This window comes from Podarcis liolepis (assembly GCF_965112155.1).
Source record: "Podarcis liolepis genome assembly, chromosome: Z".
NCBI lineage: Eukaryota > Metazoa > Chordata > Lepidosauria > Squamata > Lacertidae > Podarcis > Podarcis liolepis.
Genome location: NC_139570.1, coordinates 29,816,029 through 29,821,745, shown reverse-complemented (window position 1 = coordinate 29,821,745; position 5,717 = coordinate 29,816,029).

Sequence of the window (5,717 nt, the reverse complement as noted above, 5' to 3'; positions counted from 1 at the left end):
CAGAGTTGAAAGTGTGTTTCTTCTCCCCCCGCCCCCAACCCCTGGGCTATCATGCACATTATCTTCACACTGTTTTGTGCATCTGGTTATTCTTGTATACTTCTATAGTCTTGCTTATATTTCTTACCCTTTGGAGGACATGGTGGGGACGTATGTTAACAACAGGCAAATTATCTAGCACTTGTTTATTTAAGCCTGGCAGATAGATAAAAGACAACCCAAAAAGATGATCTTATTAGTACTGGGAAATTGCAGGTTGGACCCGTTTCTAGGACAGCTTGTGCCCTCCAGATATTTGAGACTGCAGAAATCCTGCTGCCACATATTTGCTGGATGCAGGTGCTGGCAGCTGGCTTTGGCTAGGGAAGTTGTAACCTTAAAACATCAGGAGAGCACCAGGCTGGGTGCAGCTATTTGAAAAGGCCTCTTACATCTGCTGTTTGGAGTTTGAATGAATTACATAGGTACAATTTTCTGTTTTAGACTGGGATGAACTAGAAGAAATATATTTTTATTAGTTTTTCAGTTGTATAGAGAGCAAACCAAAGCATAAAGTCTACATAAAGAATTCCCCCTCCTCCAAAGCAGAACGGGAGAGCAGGAGCATTAGCACAGTATATAAGATAATTCTATATCAATGAGAGGCAAAAATAAATACCAATGCAATAATAAAAGCTGGACCTTGATAGAAGACCTGAAGTCAAGTTATCCTGGTGGTTTCCAACAGGTTTTGTGACAAAATGTGGGCTGGATGAGCTTAACCTTTAGGTGAATTTGTAGCTGGTCAACTGGCCAAACCCAGAGATTGCTCACTAATGGTTCCTCCTCATCCTGGAAAAAAAGGACAAGTGGAATGCTGCAGGGTTCTGTCCTGGTCCTGTTGTTCAGCATCTTTATAAACAACTTAGATTGCAGGTAATGAAGCTATGCTCATACAATTTGCAGATGGCACCAAACTGGAAGGGGTAGCAAATGCCACTGAAGACAGAATCTGGATTCAATATGACCTTAACAGGTTTGAGAGCTGGACACAAACTAACACAATTTCAGTAGGGACAAATGTAAGGTGCTTCACTTAGGCAGGAAGAACCAGCTGCAGAAATATAAGATGGGGAACACATTGTTTACCAGTAGTACATGTGAAAAGGATTTACGGGTCTTAGTAGACCACAAGCTGAACATGAATGAGTTGCAGCAGCAAAAAAAGCTAATGCTACCATCAACAGTGTCCCAATCAAGGGAAGTAAATAGATCTACAGTGGTACCTTGGGTTACATACACTTCGGATTACATATGCTTCAGGTTACAGACTCCGCTAACCCAGAAATAGTACCTTGGGTTAAGAACTTTGCTTCAGGATGAGAACAGAAATCGTGCAGCGGCAGCGCGGCGACAGCAGGAGGCCCCATTAGCTAAAGTGGTGCCTCAGGTTAAGAACATATTCAGGTTAAGAATGGACCTCCAGAATGAATTAAGAACTTAACCCTAGGTACCACTGTATTCTACCTTGGTTAGACCACACCGAGAGTACTGTGTGCAGGTCAGGGTATGACCGTTTAAGAAATAAATATTTAAGTCTGGTGTTTAAGAAGGATATTGACAAGATGGGACATGTGCAGAGGAGAGGTTCAGGAAACCAAGCCTTATGAGGAATGGTTGAGGCCGTTGGGTATGTTTAGCCTGGAGAAGAAACTGAGAGAAGAGATGATAACCACATTCAGATATCTCAAGGGCTGGCTGCTACATGGAAGATGGAATAAGGTTTTCTCTGCTCTGGAGGGTAGGACCCAAACCAATGGATTCAAGTTACAAGAAAGGAGATTTTGACCAAACATTGGGAAGAACTTTCTGACGATAAGTGCTGTTTGACAGTGTCTTAAGCCAAGGCTGGATGGCACTCTGTCATGTATGCTTTTGTTGAGATACCTGCATTTCATCCCTTGAAGTCCCTTTCAACTCTACAATTCTATCATTAAAATAAAGTCCCAGCATATCACAGCAAAAGATTATGGCCCCACAGCAGACCTAAAAGGTAAAGGTAAAAGTACCCCTGACTGTTAGGTCCAGTCACAGACCACTCTGGGGTTGTGGCACTCATCTGGCTCATCTCTGGCAGGAAGGGAGCCGGTGTTTGTCCGCAGACAGCTTCCAGTTCATGTGGCCAGCATGACTAAGCCACTTCTGGTGAACCAGAGCAGCGCACGGAAACGGTGTTTACGTTCCTGCCAGAGCGGTACCTATTTATCTACTTGCACTTTGGCATGCTTTTGAACTGCTAGGTTGGCAGGAGCAGGGACCGAGCAACGGGAGCTCACCCCGTGGCAGGGATTCAAACCGCCGACCTGATCGGCAAGCCCAAGAGTGGTTTAGACCACAGCGCCACCCGCTCTTAATCTCTTAATCCTAATCTTTTAAGATTGCCTTGAGGTTACCCAAAATTTTAGGGTAAAGATCTCAGATAAGTAGGTGGTGTTTTGCACGGTTTAGAAGTATTCAGAATTAACAATTTTCCTAATCCTTAATTTAATATTTGTTTTACTTGTATGAGTTTTATTGTTTTGGATTTGATCATTGGACTAAACTTGCACAGCCTCTGCAATAACGCCCCCCTTTTAAATTTAGTACAGTATAGTATGTATAGTATGTATTGTAAATCTTTCAAAGTGCTCCTAAGTGAGCATGTGACATTTTTTTAACTCTCTATAACAATTATCAGTAGTGGGCTGCAATTTTTAATGCTTATTCAGAGACAAATTATTTAATTTCTTGTTTATGGTGGGAAACAAATAGCTTCTATTCCTTCCTTCCCTGAATTCCCTAAATTTAAATTTATCTGAAATACTATACATGTACTCCTGAATTTGCTTCAAGTCTGAGGGTGTAATTCTCCATGTATTATTGCATTAGCTTTCCTGATTATAATCTTCTGTCCAGTTGCTCCATGATTCACCCAGAAAATGGCAGGAAAGGACTATATGCCTATATTCTGCCTCAAATTTTATCACTTTACTCCTGTTTTCTGGGTTAGGGTTGCAAATAGATTGTTTCTGGAACCAGTTAACACAGAAATTAGTGCCAAGTTTTCACTATATTCCACTAGATTTCCAGAAGTGCCTTTTATGACACATGAAAGTTCAAATATAATACAGAAATTAACAGTTAGGGAAACTGAATAAATTGCCATACTAATGCAGCCTGAGTTGGAGGATAAAGAAGAACTTGCTATTCACTACTTCAGAGAAAGGCTAAAACATGAAGAGTGCTGATATGAAATAAGGTTTTTGGGGGAAGCAATAGATTGAGAGGAGACGAGAATCCCTTGGGGTTACAGGATAAATTCTACACTTTACCAATAACAGGATATAGCCACTGAGAAGTTTGAAGATATTTTCCTGTTACAGGAAATCCAATTATACTCTTTCGGGGGGGGGGGGTTGAATCTTTGCAGGAGCAGCATAGCTGATTTTTAGTCCGAAGCATGAGCTTTGGACTTAAATGCAAATACATGGCTGAAGTTCAAATAATTGGTCTAGCAATGGAGGTGGCAGTTGGAGAGAAGGCAGAGGAAAGCAAACATTTGGAGTACATTTAATAAGTAACCGAAGATAAAAGGGTTAAAGCAAAGAGTGTTGCACCTTAAAGGCAAACATTACAGAAGCTTTTTGAAAGTTTAAGCCATTGTAAATGTTTTGGTCTATAAGCTGCCTCAAGTCTTAGTCTGTGGCAGCAGAAACAATATATGCTGCTACTCTTACGATGTATAAAGGCTAAGCTTTGAGAACATTAAGTTGTTTGAACAGAACAGAGGAACCTGGCTTGTGCCAAATAAGCACATGGGTCCACCAAGCTCAGAATTGTCAACACAGGCTACTAGCAGATACCCCCTCTCCAACATTCCACATGGTATTTATTCCTCTGCTTTGCTTAGGGAAGCTGGAGCTTGTTTTGAACCCAGGCCTTTCTCTGTGCAAAGCCACAGGTTCTACTTTTAGAGCTGATTTGTTAACCGTTTGCATTTCTGTCCCATCATCTTTTCTCCAAGTAGCTCAGTGTGGCATACAGGCAGACCCCCATTTATGCATCATGTTCAATATGTGTGTGACCATGTATATGCACATCACACCGAACCCAAAAGTGACCTTGAAACATCACTAAAGGGGCGGAACAGGGTGTTTGCAGGCTTTTCCAATTGGTTTCAATTGCATGTGATTTCACTGATGTGCATGGTGCCTCAGAACATAACCCCCACATAAATGGGGGGGGCTGTACATAGTTCTTTCCCCCTCCTCATTTAATTCCCACAACCACCCTGTTGAGAAAGGTTAAGCTGAGGGTAAGTGGCTGGCCCAAGGTCACCCAGTGGGCTTCATGGCTGAGGGTCAGGATCTCAACCCTAGTCTGCCAGGTCGGACACTCACTACAATACTGGCTCTCAAGACCGAAAGGGGAGACAGGCGTGAGAGCTTGCATTGCAGCCAAATACTGTATTCAGGTTTTGAGTTTTGAAATGCACTTTAGGCATCAAAAACTGCTGAGAGAGAGCGCGCATAACCACCCTTATAATTTTATCTCCTTTCACCAAACTTTCCATAAATGTTGCAGAAAAGTTGATGTAGCCAGCAGGAGCTGCTGCGCAATCAATTTCTGCCCTTGCAGCCCTGCTGCAAGACAGCCACCACTTTCTAGGCTATGAAGTGTGAGATGGTGGTAAGAACCTGTGTCTGCTGGGAGAGCATACATGTCTGGGCTGCAAAACAAGAAAAACCCTTAACCACCTAGAGTTATTGCAATTCACAGGTGCAAACTCAAAAGGGTACGTTTGGGCTGGTTACCTCATACTGGCATCTCCTACTGGGACCTTCTGCATACAAACAGATGATCTGCCACTGGGGTAAGATCCTTCCCAACTATGTTTGATTCTTCAGCTCTTTAGAGCAGTGCTTCCCAAACTTGGGTCTCTCTCTCTCTCTCTCTCTCTCTCTCTGCCTTGGGACTACAATTTCCATCACTGCTAGCTAGGGGCGATGGGAGTTGTAGTCCAAAAACAGCTGGAGACCAAAGTTTGAGAAACACTGCTTTAGAGGAAAAGTGGAATAGAAATTTTATAATAAACGCTCTGCAGAAGCAATGCCTCTTACTTTTGTTCTTGAGTGACAGCATTATGCATGTCTGTTCACAAGCAAGTCTTATTGGGTTCAATGATGCTTACTCCCAAATGTGCACAGGATCACACACACTCCATGTGTGATTAGAGCAGTCTTGTAACAAGAGCCTTCTAGAGACCCTGTGGTGTGGTGTGCCAGCTAGAACTAGGCCTCAAAGTGACCTTGGGCCCGTCACTGCCTCTCAGCCTAACCTACCTCACAGGGTTGTTGTGAGGCTAAAATGGAGAGGGATGAGGGGACCACGTACACCACCTTGAGCTCCTCGGAGGAAAGGTGGGATGCAAATGCAATGAAATTAATAATCATTATCAACATTCTACTGGCCTCCAGATGTTTTGGGTTACAACACCCACAGGCTGATGTGCTTGCTGACAGGGGCTGGTGGGAGTTGTAGTCCATCCAAGGCGTCCAAAAGACACCTGGGTTGGTGAAGTCTGCTTTAGAGTGCACTTCTGGTAAATAAGAAGTGGGTCCTGGTGGAGGTGCTGCTGCGATGCATCCACTGCCTTGCCATAATCGAGGAAACCGCAAAGGTTGTCCTGGGCAATGGAC